Source organism: Ictalurus furcatus, chromosome 16, assembly GCF_023375685.1.
Source record: "Ictalurus furcatus strain D&B chromosome 16, Billie_1.0, whole genome shotgun sequence".
Taxonomy (NCBI): Eukaryota; Metazoa; Chordata; class Actinopteri; order Siluriformes; family Ictaluridae; genus Ictalurus; species Ictalurus furcatus.
The window spans coordinates 5,890,978-5,908,103 of NC_071270.1; the positions used below are offsets into that span (position 1 = coordinate 5,890,978).

A 17,126-nucleotide genomic window follows, 5' to 3' on the forward strand; every position below is an offset into this window, starting at 1 on the left:
AGTTGACGTGTTGGAAGCAGAAAAAATGGACAAGTGTGAGGATCTGAGCCACTTTGACAGGGGCCAGATTGTGATGGTTAGACGACTGGGTCATAGCATCTCCAAAACAGCAGGTCTTGTGGGGTGTTTTTGGTATGCAGTGATTAGTATCACAAAAAGTGATACAAAGAAGGACAACCGGTGAACCAGTGACAGGGTCATGGGCACCCAAGGCTCATTAATGCGCGTGGGCAGTGAAGAATAGCCCGTGTGGTCCGATCCCACAGAAGAGCTACTGTAGTACAAACTGGTGAAAAAGTTCATGTTGGCTATGATAGAAAGGAGTCAGGACACAGTGCATCACAGCTTGCTGTGTATGGGGCTGCGTAGCTACAGACCGGTCAGAGTACCCATGCTGACCCCTGCTGACTCCACCGCTAAAAGCACCTACATGAGCATCAGAACTGGACCATGAAGCAATGGCACCAGGATGCACTATGCAAAGAAGACAAGCCGGCGAAGGCAGTGTGATGCTCTGGGTGATGTTCTGCTGGGAAACCTTTGGTCCTGGCATTCATGTGGATGTTACTTTGACACGTACCACCTATCTAAACACTGTTGCAGACCATGCACACTCCTTCATAGCGATGGTATTTCCCTAATGTCAGTGGCTTCTTTCAGCAGGATAATGCACCCTGACATACTGCAAATTGTACAGGAACGTTTTTAGGAACATGACAAAGAATTCAATGTGTTGACTCGGCTTCCAAATTCCAAATTCCAAATTCAGTCGAGTATCTGTGGGATGTGTTGGACGAACAAGTCCGATCCATAGAGACCCCATCTCGACTTACAGGACTGAAAGGATCTGCTGCTAATCTCTTGGTGCCAGATACCACAGCACACCTTCAGAGGTCTTGTAGAGTCCATACCTCGACGAGTCGGAGCACAAGGAGGTAGTTTTAATGTTATGGCTGTTTATATGGCTGACCTGTGTATGTTCCTGTGTGTCATGGCGCATTGTGGCCGCTAGTCGGTGCGCCAACTCTAAAACAGAGGAATTTAAAAAAAAATATGAAAAAAAGAAAGCAATGGGGTGAGGAGGAGTGAATGTGTCTGATAGAAGAACTTAATCATCACTGCAGAGATGATGATGCTTTGTGTTTCTTTGCGGATGATAAATAAGAGGAGGAAAGGAGGTGGGAAGCTGAGGCAGAACTCGGACTGTAAATCGGTAGAAGCTCACGGTTTGTGTTTTTGATTGAACTCGGGCTCAGAGAGACACATCGCTGCACATCTGGAAAAGCTGGAGCACGATAAACAGCCGAAAGCTTTAGACGTCGCCTGGATGAACACTACAGCGATAAGATAACCGAGAAACCTTCCCTCTGGAAGGCGGTTAACTCGGGCGTCGCGCGCGTGCTTAGCTACCTTTTGAAGTCGGCTAACGTACACTGCTAGCTAACAGCACGACATACCATTGCACACACTGACAGCGTCGAGCTGCGAAATACACACACACACAGGATGTGCATGGGTTAGCTAGCTGGGGAATTTGCCAAACAAATGGCCATGCCTCACAAATAACTTACTCGAGAAGCTCTTCAAGCTCCAAGTCCAGCTCTGATCACAGGTAAGTGTGTGTGTTTTACACAGCCGAGCTGCTGGGTTTGTGTGTTAACGGAGGAAGAAAAACAGACTAGCTTTAGCCGCATAGCTAACGTGGCTGCACCTACTAATGTGTCTAACGTTATTAAAAACAGTCACCTGCTTCAGTGCCTCGCTATTCTTTTCATTAAATTTGGATTAAAACCAGTTGCAGTGTGCGTGAGCGACAAAACACGGTACCTTTATATTTGCTTATATAAAACATGTCGTGGTTAACCTACATAAGGTTAACCTGCTTACTTAGATAGATAGAAGGGGCGGGGCTTGTGTGTGTGTGTGTATATACACACACACACACACACATACATTATATATATATATATATATATATATATATATATATATATATATATATAAAACGTTCACACAGATATCTTTGTGTGTGCATATATATATATATATATATATATATATATATATATGCACACATTTTATATATACACACATATGCACACATATTTATATATATACAGATATATCTGTGTGCATTTATGTGTGTGTATATATATATGTGCACACACATTATATACATATATATAAAACACACAGATATATCTTCGTGTGTGTGCATATATATATATATATATATATATATATATATATATATATATATGCACACATTATATATATAATTTATATATATATATATATATATATATATATAAAACGTTCACACAGATATCTTTGTGCATATATATATATATATATATATATATATATGCACACATTTTATATATACACACATATGCACACATTTATATATATACAGATATATCTGTGTGCATTTATGTGTGTGTGTATATATATATGTGCACACACATTATATACATATATATAAAACACACAGATATATCTTCGTGTGTGTGCATATATATATATATATATATATATATATATATGCACACACATTATATATATAATTTTTATATATATATATATATATATATATAAAAACGTTCACACAGATATCTTTGTGTGTGTGCATATATATATATATGCACACATTTTATATATACACACATATATGCACACATATGTGTATATATATTTATATATATACAGATATATCTGTGTGCATTTATGTGTGTGTGTGTATATATATATATGTGCACACACATTATATACATATATATAAAACACAGATACATCTTCGTGTGTGTGCATATATATATATATGCACACACATTATATATATACATATATATGCATACAGATGTGTGTGTGCACACTATATACATATATAAAACACTCACACAGATATATCTTTGTGTGTGTGTGTGTGCATATATATATGCGCACACACACACACATATAAAATATGTATATAATATGTATATAATGTGTATGCATGCATGCATGTTGGTGGATATAGTAAAAATTTTAAATATTTCCTTAAATAAAATGTAATATACACTCACTGACCACTTTATTAGGAACACCTATACACATAGATCTCAATTGACCATGGTTTTTGAGTATTTCAGTATTTGCGTATTACACAGAATGGTGTAGAACGTTTGTTTCTGCTTGTGGAAATGCCTCGATTGACGAGAGAGGTCAGACGAGAATAACCAGACTGGTTTGATCTGACAGGAAGTCAAATACTCAAATAATAATATCTCCAAACAAATAAATATAATAACGCAAATGACCACTCTTTGCAACCGTGGTGAGAAGAAAAGCATCTCGGAGCGCACAGCACATTGGACGTCGAGGTCGGATGGACTACAACATATAGAAGGGCTACAAGACCATATCAGCTTCCACTCCTGTCAGCCGAGAACAGGAATCTGAAGCTCACCTAACCTGGACAGTTGAAGATTGGAAAATAATCACCTGGTCTGATGAATGTGAGTTTCTGCTGTGAAAGTGTAAAAGACCCAGTGTCATTTGTCTCAACACTTCAGGCTGGTGGAGGTGGTGTAATGGTGTGGGGAATGTTCTCTTGGCACACATTAATACTATGGACCTTTTTAATACAGATGTTTTCTTGGCACACATTGGACCCTTCGAGTATTGGATACCAATCGAGCATCATTTGAATGCCACAGCCTGTCTTGAGTCTTGTTGCTGACCGTGTTCATCCCTTTACGGCTACAATTTACCTGTCTAATAATGGCTGCTTCTTTTTTCTAAGCATGCTAATGCAATGTCATGAAGCACAAGCCATCAAACTAGTCTCTCTGAACATGACACTCAGTTCAGTGCACTTCAGTGACCTCCCCGTTCACCAGATCTGAATCTTAAAACACCTTTGGGATGTACTGGAGTGGGAGACTCACAGCAGGAATGTGTAGCTGATGTGAATCTGGAGCATGATGTACGTGATGCAGTCAAGTCACCAGTCAACACGGACCAGAGTATCAAGGCAAAGTTTTTAAAGCCATTTTTTGGAATCGATGGCCAAGAACCGAGGTTTTTCTGAGAGCAACGCCCACACGTTCTCCTACATTACTCCCCATCCAGCATTTGCCTACATAGTGAACACCTTCCTTGTTAATTGATTGAATCAGACAAGCTTTTTGCGGTTTTATCTCAGGTGGTGTGTGGGTGGATGAAGTGCAGGATTTTGTGTCTGGGTCATCGTTCTATGTTCGGGTGACTCATAGCCCTGGCATGCGGCGTGTCTTAATTCTAGGTGTCAAAGATAACAGGACATCAGAGGCTGTTGGACACAGAAGACTTCAATCTGTTCCTTTCTGTCTCCTTCATGAAGCTTAATCCACTTCCAGTGAATCGCTCAAAATGTACGAATGGATGCACGCAGGCAGCTGGTATGCAATGATTTTTTTTGTTTTGTTTTGTTTTTAGTAATTTCTATATGTAGATCACTGTTTCTCAGGCCGGTCTTTCGGGACTTGCTTGTTTTTGCTTGCTTCCATATTTGGAGATTTTTAAGAACGTCCCGAACTGCATAATATTAAAAATAAATAAATATGGTTTAGTGTGGTGTTTGCATCCAGAGAATAGCCAGGTACGGTGTTTTGGAGGCTGGGATCAAGCAAAGAAATATGATCTGGGATCTCTAACTGCACTAAATTCATTTAATGTTTTTGAAACAAACAGCCTATACGTACAGTTCACTGTGTTTTAAGCTCAAGTCCCATTTCATTATAAAACACCGTGCCGAGTTGTGAACGTGCTCACTGGGATCTCCAGGAACAGACGTCTCATGCCCTGCTATTGTTTTATTACCGAATATAATATTTTATTGTATAATTTAATCCAAACGCATTAAACTCACCGGTTTTGAAATACAGCAATGTTCCATAATGAATGCAAATTCTTGTAAATGGTGTCTACACACCGCGAGATCCACCCACGCTGACTCAGCCTGTAGTGATGTCTTGTAACGTGAGCAGTTTCCTGATGTAAGGATTTTTCGGGCATGCAGCCTCACTCTGCGTCACGTCGCCCTGGTGTGCTTCGCACTCGAGGTGAGGAGTTACAATCGTCATTATCTTGTTAATATTTATGCTTGCTCCACCTTTCAGAGTGCTTGAGTGCTTCTTCCCGTACATAACCCTCCCTCCGCTACGCCACACCCTGCATTTTATGGACTGAGACTAAATGAGATGACATTCTTCTCAAATATTATGAACAAAAAAAAGAAAAGCTTCCCTGGTTCCAGTTATAAAACCGAGATGATTAGGTTTGTCCTTGATGAAGCCATCGTTAGGAGAATGAGTCACGCAATTGATTGCCTTTCAGTCCCACGCCCAAGCTCAGGAAAGCCTGCAAATAACAGGAGGAGAGCACAAAGGGAGGCCTCGGTCAAACTCTGACCAGCATACCGATATGACCCGGAGTCCATCGGCTTCACGCCTTCGCTGCATTATTTATAGCTGCATAGTAAACAGCGCTTTCTATACAGGCTACTTGGTTTGCCGGGTGAGCCAGGGGTTGATGGTCTCATAGAAAGCGTGTATGAACAAGCTTTGATGGTAAAGAAGAAATGTGTTTTTTTTTGTTTTTTTTTGCTTTGCTTTTTCATTTTGAATGAACGATGAGTGTATGGTATGTACGGTATTTGTGCTAGGAACAGCACCGTGACCTCTTGATAACCCAGTGCAGTGTGTCGTGGAAATTAGACAACACTCGCAGACTCGTCCTCTGAAGGTAAAAAGGTTTATTACAGAAAGATGCTTAATACAGGATAGAATAAAGCAGATAGAATAATGAGAGTTTTCTGAAGCGCTTACTGCTGAACCACTACTATATATATATGAAACGCAGAGCATGACACACTTCTGTGTACCGATAAGAAGTGGTTTGAGGCAGTTCAAACAGGCTTTGTCTTAGAGTCTTAGAAGATGTGCAGATGAACCTTGAACAGGAGAACATGTTTGTGTCTCTGTAAGCAGATAAACATTCTGTACTGATCTCAGTGACATGACATGGCCGCTTTAGGCGTTATCCTCACATGAGAATGAAACAGAACAAGAACAAACTTATTACAAAGTAAAAATTAGTAATTTCCCTCACAAGTGTGTGAAGAGTAATTGTTCCATGTTCAGTGTCAAAAATGAAACATGGTCAAGTGGCAGTACTAAGCAGTCTTCACACCATGGTTTCTGAGATGTCTTGGGAACGGTACGAGTTTTTTCCTCCTCGCGCGATCATGGAACATTTTTATTTAGCTTTGTTTATGCTTCCCCAGTTTAAAATAGTAGCTATAAAGCGTACACGTGTTCATGCGCTTAGGCTACTATGCTCGTTCTTTTCCAGTATAGCTAAATGAAGTGTGTTAGCTAGATATACTAGTTATCTTGGATCGAAATGGGGGGTTTGTTTCCCTTTGGAAAAGCATTTCTTTAAAGCTGTAAGTGAAGTAAAAAAAAAAAAAAAAAAAAATATATATATATATATATATATATATATAATATAAAATATAGCAGAATCCTTTTGTTAAATACCAATAGGGGCTGATCATCAAGAACAAGATGCGGTGTGATTTTCACTGTCCTAGCTTTATATGTAGGTGTTTTATTTTCTTGCACAGACTGCATTGTTGGTTGCTGCTTTGTGTGTGCTACTAGCAGTGGACTCCTTGTGATTTTTATGGTCATGGTTGTATTGTAGGAAGATGCTTTAGTAGCACCTCTTGTTGTTTTTTTGCAGTGCACATTCACTATAATTATGTAGTATGTGCTGGTATTGGAGCTGTGTGTGTGTGTACATATATATATATATATATATACCTACCTCATTGCTTCCATAATGGAAATTTCCAAAGTGCTCACAGTATTTGAATGTGGTAAATACGTTGATTCACTCACTGGATCGCGCCGTCACTTGGAGTGCAGTGACAATGACCAGAGTAGAGTAAGGTGCTTGTGCTGTGAGCGGACTGACGGTGTAATCAAACCATGCGTCCTCCAGACACTCTATCTTCCGCAGGGAAGACCATTAATAAGTGAGATGAGTTTATGTAAGGGTCGTATGTCTCACATTTACTGAGAGTTACAGTACCTCTGAACTCTTTGGCGAGGATCTGCCTCCTGGAGGAAGGCGTAACGTCTGTGATTGCTGAAAGCGTTGGATTACGTTGATGCCGGTTGATGAGCGAGTCCGGCCGGTGACCAATCACCCTCGACCTCTTGATGTTTCTGCTCTGCTTTCCTGTGGCTATTTCTGGATGCCATTCTTTCCACTGAGCACCATTTTCCTCTTGGCCTCCAGAAAAGGAACCGCATCAGCATTACTTCACCCCCCCAACCCTCCCCCCCCCCACCCACCCTTAGTGCATGACCTATTTTTAAATCGTGACTGGCAGGCAGAATGTTACAGGGAACTAACTACAGAAAGTAGACGCTTAAGTGTTGTTGAAGGTGGTTACTCTTGTGCAAAGGCATAGATCATAACCTTCCATCCGATCGATCTTTTGGCAATGGGACCGTTCAGTTTGTTAGTCAGCGTGGAAGTTGTAAGAGCTGCTCTGACTGACACTGGGTTTGATTTAGGGCAGCTGATTTCCATGTTTCCCCGGAGAAGCAGAAAGAGGAACTCGCATCATCTCATTTTGATGAAGAGGCATTTGGAAACTGTGTTAATTTGGTGTGTAGTATGATCCAGAAGGTTTTTTATTTTTATTTTTAAACTTCATTACTAATTGTGTAAATGTGGACAGATTTTGCCAAAGCATATTCTTAAAACAAGATTAGGAAGTATCTCCATCAAAGACTCAAACATTCATTGGAATTGATCTGCATTTGTGAGATCCTCTTAATCTGATCTACTGTATTTTTTTTGTGCTAGAAATGTGTGCTATATGTGCTGACAGTACACATTTTTCATGTGAACATTGGATACCATGAAGCAGCGTGCCAAAGTTCCTCTGCAGTCTCGCATAACTTGGCAGCAGAAGCATTTAGAGAGCCTGCTTTTATTTTTTTATTTTTTTACTGTGATTTGTCGGTATTGGATTAGTTTTGGGTATCAGTCAATATCTAGAAAGTAAGTGTGTGTGTGTGTGTGTATGTGTATATATATATATATATATATATATATATATATATATATATATATATATATATATATTTTTTTTTAATGTAAGTTACTGAGTTCCTAGTAAGGGTATCACCTTGCACAGCCAACAATCGCTTAGAACAAAGGTCACATATTGTACTAAAATGAGGTGGATGGACTTTTTAAGTGTGACAGCCATGGGTACATCATGAAAACACTCCCTTCTCTGTGATTTCTACAGACATCGCCTTATCCCTCAAAAATCTATCCTAATTACTACGTTCTAACAGACATGTCCGGAAATCTTATCCTACAGAAAGAACAACAACTAGGGGATTTTTATTTCCTTTTGTTTTAGATATACAAAGGATTCTCTTCAATTTCACCATTGGCTTGTGTGTGTGTTTTTTTTTTATTTTAAATTATTATTATTATTTTTTTAAAAATAGTTGATTAATGCCATGATTCTGTGAAACCGTGATATTTTTGACTAGATTATCTTATATTTTAAATTGTGACACCTACAATAATAATAGCACAACACCTGGGAGAACATCAGTATCAGGGACGTCTTGCTAAGGTTGACAACATACAAGACGGGACGTGAATGGAATTTATATTGTCACAATTATTTTTTTAAAAAACGGTGAGAAATGTATATCCATCATTTTTTCATATTCATCTACAATAGAAGAAACTGAGGAAATGTACTGTTTTTTCCCCAATTCTTACTCAAGGCCTTTTGGACCAATTTGAACCCTTTTTACAGCCAGCTTCTTCCCATCATGTTCAGGGTCCTGAATTACACAATTGTGAACTAATCCGATCATAATTGTGGCGAAATAGTGCAAACGTTAATATTATCAAACATGTCCCACTTCTCTTTGAAAGCCCAGTAGTCCTACTTTCTCAGCCTTGAAAGAATTGCTTTTGTAACACCAGCACTTTGGGACTTTGCTTTGCAGCTGTGCGTGGGCCGAAGTCATTGTCCACAATGCAGAGAGCCATTATTAATGAACGCAATCAGGAAATGGGCATTTGGTCTTAATAGATGGTTAATCCTGGTAACAAATGGCTCGGGACCCACTGAGAGGGTCCTATGTCATAGCTGGCTTCAGGCACTGTGTCATCAATGCTGTGAGAAGCAACTGTATATTTTCCAGCCTTTGCACTTGGAGCCAATCCAGACACTAATGGTATTGGGCTGTGTGTGGTCCCCCCCGCCTTCCCCATGCCATTGATTAATTCTGACGTCTCACTGTTTCTAGCCAAACTCCTGAGCTACGGTGCAGTGGCATGGTGGAGGTTTAGGAGTCTGGACAAATTGCCAACAAATTCCTCAGGAGGCGAATCTCACTTTCAAGCCCAAATGATGCATCTGTCTAATATTTCCTTCCGAATCGACGAAGCTTATTTGATCTTATCTTATCTTTAAGCTGTGCTTACACTGTATGACAAGCGAATTCAATACAGCTGACACAGCACAATGCAACAGCAGAAAACTGTACTTACACTTTGATTATCTTGTGATGTTGGCACTCATACTGGGTGTATGATTGATGTACCATCGATTCCAATATTAAATGTCTATTACATCAGAGTGGTTGATTTCTCAAATCAGAAGGTCTCCATTAATTTTCTTTAACGCCACGGCTCGGAAAGTAGTTCTGGCCGTAATATAAATGATTTCTATGAAATGGTTTACATTAACATGCTAGTTCTGATACTTTGTTTCTGTAGTGACAGTGCTACTTAATATAAGGTTCATAATATATGTATTAAAAAAACATGTTTGATACACCAGTGTGTATAATTGTTGCTACGGTGAAGCTCCCTGTTAGCAGATGTTTATGTAACATTTACGGAAGGAGTCTTCGCATCGGTCCATGTCGAACCGCTCTGGCGATTATAACGTCGCGTACTAACATCGCTAGTCTTGTATGACAAGCGTACAGAAAAAGAAACGTCAAAAATATGGAACTGGTCAGAGAGTACGAGTTGGAATCCCAACGGGGGTTCAAGGGATCTCTCTCTGGGTGAGAGAGGTGATGTACTCTATCTCCCCTGTCAATCACAGCGATACTAGGCAATCATGGGTGTCCGTGAGCTCTTGTTTGTGGACAAGAGGACGAGGAGAAATAGCATTTTTCTCAGAGTGTGTTACACTGCCCTGTGATGCGGCAGGAGCAGCAGTTTGAAAAGACCTGGTCGGCTGGCTTCAGAACAAATCAGGAAGAAAACGACGGGGAAAAATTGTAGAAGCGGCCAGGGAAATCGTCAAAAAACGATTTGTCCAAAAAAGTTCATATTCACATGATCCAGTGAGCCCATTCACTCATGTGTAGTCTACATCATGGCTACTGAGCAGCACTGCCATGATGATCGAAAAGTCACTGTTTTTCATACAAAATGGGCAGCAGTAGACCCCACAGTAGGATCGTGACATTGCTCACGATGTTACTACACAACATCTGATTCAAGTTTTCCGAAGTTGGCATTGCACTGTACAACGAGCAGTCTTGTCAACGGATGCTGCTCACATTGTACTACTCGCTCTCTCAATACGGCTTTGAAAATCCAATCACAAAGATGCTCATAGCGTACGCTACCTTACAACGCGGGTGAGCTTGTCACATGACCAAAGTTGTTCTTCTATTAAAAGGTACTGTAAATGCACTAGTGTCTCCCTGTACCGTCCCACAGAAATAAAAAAAACGGCAACCAATAACTAGAATCACTAAACACATCACTACACACATCACACTACGCTACACACATCATTCTACACTACACACATCACACTACACACATCACACTACACTAAACGCATCACTCTACACTACACACATCACACTACACTAAACACATCCCACTACACAACACACATCCCACTACACTACACACATCACACATCACACTAAACACATCCCACTACACTACACACATCACACATCACACTAAACACATCCCACTACACTACACACATCACACATCACACTAAACACATCACTCTACACTACACACATCACACTACACTAAACACATCCCACTACACTACACACATTACACTAAACACATCACTCTACACTACACACATCACACTACACTACACACATCACACTACACACATCACTCTACACTACACACATTACACTACACACATCACTCTACACTACACACATCACACCACACTACACACATCACACTACACTACACACATCACACTACACACATCACTCTACACTACACACATCACACTACACACATCACTCTACACTACACACATCACACCACACTACACACATCACACTACACTACACACATCACACTACACACATCACTCTACACTACACACATCACACTACACACATCACTCTACACTACACACATCACACTACACTAAACACATCCCACTACACTACACACATCACACTAAACACATCACTCTACACTACACACATCACACTACACTAAACACATCCCACTACACTACACACATCCCACTACACTACACACATCCCACTACACTACACACATCCCACTACACTACACACATCACACATCACACTAAACACATCACTCTACACTACACACATCACACTACACACATTACACTACACTACACACATCACACTACACTACACACATTACACTACACTACACACATCACACTACACTAAACACATCACACTAAACACATCACTCTACACTACACACATCACACTACACACATCACTCTACACTACACACATCACACCACACTACACACATCACACTACACTACACACATCACACTACACACATCACTCTACACTACACACATCACACTACACACATCATTCTACACTACACACATCACACTACACACATCACACTACACTAAACGCATCACTCTACACTACACACATCACACTACACTAAACACATCCCACTACACTACACACATCCCACTACACTACACACATCACACATCACACTAAACACATCACTCTACACTACACACATCACACTACACTAAACACATCCCACTACACTACACACATCACACTAAACACATCACTCTACACTACACACTTCACACTACACACATCACTCTACATTACACTACACTGAACACATCACACTAAACACATCCCACTACACTACACACATCACACTAAACACATCACTCTACACTACACACATCACACTACACACATCACTCTACACTACACACATTACACTACACTACACACATCACACTACACACATCACTCTACACTACACACATTACACTACACACATCACTCTACACTACACACATCACACCACACTACACACATCACACTACACTACACACATCACACTACACTACACACATCACTCTACACTACACACATCACACTACACACATCACTCTACACTACACACATCACACTACACACATCACTCTACACTACACACATCACACTACACACATCATTCTACACTACACACATCACACTACACACATCACACTACACTAAACGCATCACTCTACACTACACACATCCCACTACACTACACACATCACACTAAACACATCACTCTACACTACACACATCACACTACACTAAACACATCCCACTACACTACACACATCCCACTACACTACACACATCACACATCACACTAAACACATCACTCTACACTACACACATCACACTACACTAAACACATCCCACTACACTACACACATCACACTAAACACATCACTCTACACTACACACATCACACTACACTAAACACATCCCACTACACTACACACATCCCACTACACTACACACATCACACATCACACTAAACACATCACTCTACACTACACACATCACACTACACACATCACTCTACACTACACACATTACACTACACTACACACATCACACTACACTACACACATCACACTACACTAAACACATCACACTAAACACATCACTCTACACTACACACATCACACTACACACATCACTCTACACTACACACATCACACCACACTACACACATCACACTACACTACACACATCACACTACACTACACACATCACTCTACACTACACACATCACACTACACACATCACTCTACACTACACACATCACACTACACACATCATTCTACACTACACACATCACACTACACACATCACACTACACTAAACGCATCACTCTACACTACACACATCACACTACACTAAACACATCCCACTACACTACACACATCCCACTACACTACACACATCACACTACACACATCACTCTACACTACACACATCACACTACACACATCATTCTACACTACACACATCACACTACACACATCACACTACACTAAACGCATCACTCTACACTACACACATCACACTACACTAAACACATCCCACTACACTACACACATCCCACTACACTACACACATCACACATCACACTAAACACATCACTCTACACTACACACATCACACTACACTAAACACATCCCACTACACTACACACATCACACTACACACATCACTCTACACTACACACATCACACTACACACATCACTCTACACTACACACATTACACTACACTACACACATCACACTACACACATCACTCTACATTACACTACACTGAACACATCACACTAAACACATCACTCTACACTACACACATCACACTACACACATCACTCTACACTACACACATCACACTACACTACACACATCACTCTACACTACACACATCACTCTACACTACACACATCACACTACACTAAACACATCACTCTACACTACACACATCACACTACACACATCACTCTACACTACACACATCACACCACACTACACACATCACTCTACACTACACACATCACACTACACACATCACTCTACACTACACACATCACACTAAACACCACTCTACACTACACAGATCACTCTACACTACACACCTCACACTAAACACTTGGTTAGTAAGAGTAGTAAGTATTTCAGTCATGTACACACACTATTGTTTTCATTTCAGTGATGTCTGTCCCAGTTAAGGGGCAGATGTGTTTGCATGCTCACAACATAAAAGCTGTTCCACTTAGTAATCAGCATAAGGCCAGCTCTGTTGTGAGGTTCCTTATTTCAGCCAGAAGGCAGGACCAAATGTGTGTTGTGTTTTTCTCAGCGTACGAGAGTGCCTTGAAAGTGGAAAAACATGGTGGTCAGAACCGGTGCTATGACTGACTCATAATTTCGTAGTAACTGAATCATTTATTTACATCTTAAGAGATGTAAGAGCAATGGTATGAAATTTAATCAATTTTAAACAAACCCTCAGCGGTGGAAAAACAAGCCATAAATAACCGCTGTATAAATAAAGAAACGGTATTATCGCTCTGTTGTTGTGAAGTTCCTAATATGCACAGTGTTTCGCACCATTAACAGCCATATCATAAGTCCATGGGCTGCACTATTATCATGCGGCTCATAGGAGCAGCAGCCCAAAACTATTTACACTCCACCTGCTTAACTGCTCCATCTTATAGCGAGGAGGTACTGCCATCCAAACCATGCCGGAATCGTGGCCTGCCGACTCGCGTTTCCTCTGTAAATGTGCTCTTTTTCAACATCTCATGCTGTTCAGAGCTTCCTCTCACCGCACGTAGGACCTGTCAGTCTCTTCCGCTCATCTCTTTATCATGAGCTGTTTGGGTATGCATTTTGTTTGTGGCTGGTATTTGCATAAGCAAAGCAATGTTGATTTTAGTTAGATCTTTTTTTTTTTCCTTGCACATTTCGCTTCACGCTGCTATTGTGAAGAGCAGGAGATAAGCTTCAGAAGCATTTACTTAGTCACAGAAACAGGAAATTACGGGGTTTTTTGTTGTTTTTTTTTTTTTTAGTTCTGAGAGCAAAGTTTGTGTAGTTCTGCCTTCTGACCTCAAATGGAATAATTCTCCACCAAGGCTAAAAATCACCTACCTACAGGTTTGTTCAGACTTTTAGAGCAAATATGCATGACTTTTGGCTTCTTTTTTTCTGACCTACAGCTTGTAATTCTGCTTATTGTTAAAAATGAAGTACTAGTAAATCTAAAGTGTTGTGTCAAACCTTGTACTGTGTTGAGTCAAACATCAACCCCCCCCCTCGGAGGTACTGTGTACCATCTTCTACACCGCTTCAGATTACACTCGTTAATAGGTGATCTAGTTAACAGGCTGACTGATTCACCTCGAGTCAACAATCAGGAAATCTTGAATGCTTTCACTGTAAGATAGCATCAACAGGGACGGGTTTTTTTAGGCTGCTTGTGCCTCGGTGTAAGTCGGACATGGTTTCAGAGTCACTCACTTGATCATCAGCGATTCATCCTCGCGTTTCCTCGTAGACCTGCTGAGTAAACCAGCATAGGAATAGGAGCTTCAGTAATACCTCGTACTTCCACAGCTCCAAAAGAAGCTTTTTCATAGCTGTGAGTGGCGAGGTGAGTGTCTGACGATTATCCTAGCTCAAAATGCCCGCGAGGTGAGTGATTTATTACAGTAATTTAAGGAAACGAATGACTGCCAAGGCGTGCCACTATCAGCTGGGGCTGCTCTATAAATAAACTGCCTTTGCTCATCATCCGCCCCCCGTGCCAGCCATTTGTTTGTGCTCCTCCTTTTTGCCCATTTCTTCATGCTTGTGATATTTTGGACTTCTCGTTTAGCTCCGGCACTGATAGGGTGAGGAGCCTACACACATTCTGATACCAGTCCTAGAGAACATTTTAGCAGCCTGCATTCTGGTTTGGAGGATTCTGCAGTACCTGTTTTTTCTTTTTGATATGATTCAGAGGTGCAGTCTTTGAGGGGCAGGAGAGGGATGGTGTGTTTTTCTTACACAAACCATTATAGTAGGTAGGTGTTAATCAGCGTTGCCAGCTCTTTTCAGGGGGAGGTAGCTAATGCATGCTCAACAAGTTGCTACCAGTTGCCTGATGATGTCATGGGATAATTTGCATGTTCACTGATCGTGATGATTTGCATATGTTTCATATGGTTGTTGGGAACAATGGTGATCGGTGAGAGGTTGTTGGGAACAATGGTGTTTGGTCTCTGGGAAACAGTGGTGATCGGTGATTGTTCTCCAGGAAACAGTGGTGATCAGCGATTGGTTGTTGGGAACAATAGCAATCAGTGATTGGTCTTTGGGAATATAGGCTCACATAAGCACAACTCACTCGAGCTTTAGTACCTAATTGTCAGTGCTGGTGACAGTCTTGTACGTCTTGGACAGCACTCAGAATCCTGTAGGTTCCCAGGCAAGTAGAAGTGATTGATTTTGATTAATCATGATGTCTGTTGATTTCCACACGGCACCTTGTAATATCAATATCCATCAATGATTAACCTTAGTGTCCTCTATGATGTAGATGAATTGTTCGCACATAACCATGCATACACATCCTCCTGACTTGCCTTGTACAGTGGCTGCTGCGAAGGAACGCACATGTAGTGGTTTCCTGCTTTGTGTAGATCAAGATTATTGACCTGCTCGTTGCTGTTCAAGGTCTGATCTCTTAACACATCTCGTGCTGTAACGTTTCATACAAAATGAAATTTGTCCTGATTCTTCTCCATTTTCATCCTTTTATAAGACCTCATTATGCATGTGGCTAAAATTGACCGGTTCCCTGGGGATCTCGGCTGCAGGACTCATATAGTTGCAATTGTATCAAAATATAGCTTCAAAATCAATAAGGAGCTATCTTTGTATACCATGTGAGTGTGTAACATCACAAATTTACACATCATTTCTTTAAATTAAACACGTGTGAATTTAATTTGGCTCCCTCATCCATCCTCACACCTGCTTATGTATTACATTAGTGCATGCAAATGTAGAAAAGGCAAATGAGTTCTCTGTACATCTGAAAAAAAAGAGAAAAAAAACAAAATCTGATAGCATGTGATTTCCTTGATGGTGAAAAAAAAGAGTTCTTTCTGTGAAGGAGGGGGGATACAAAGAGTGTGAGTAGAACT

At 40.6% G+C, this 17,126-nt stretch overlaps 1 protein-coding gene across 13 annotated transcripts in view; it reads left to right on the forward strand.

The window, feature by feature from the left end:
- Nucleotides 1–781: 781 nt before the first annotated feature.
- LOC128620775 (membrane-associated phosphatidylinositol transfer protein 2) overlaps nucleotides 782–17,126 on the forward strand; it is a 62,274-nt gene continuing 45,929 nt past the window's right edge. For 5 of the 13 annotated variants that reach the window (XM_053646056.1, XM_053646057.1, XM_053646054.1 and 2 more), the window contains exon 1: nucleotides 1,059–1,612. The gene's annotated coding sequence lies outside the window, so the exon portion shown is untranslated. The other 8 variants (XM_053646046.1, XM_053646055.1, XM_053646053.1 and 5 more) reach the window with 7 other exon arrangements.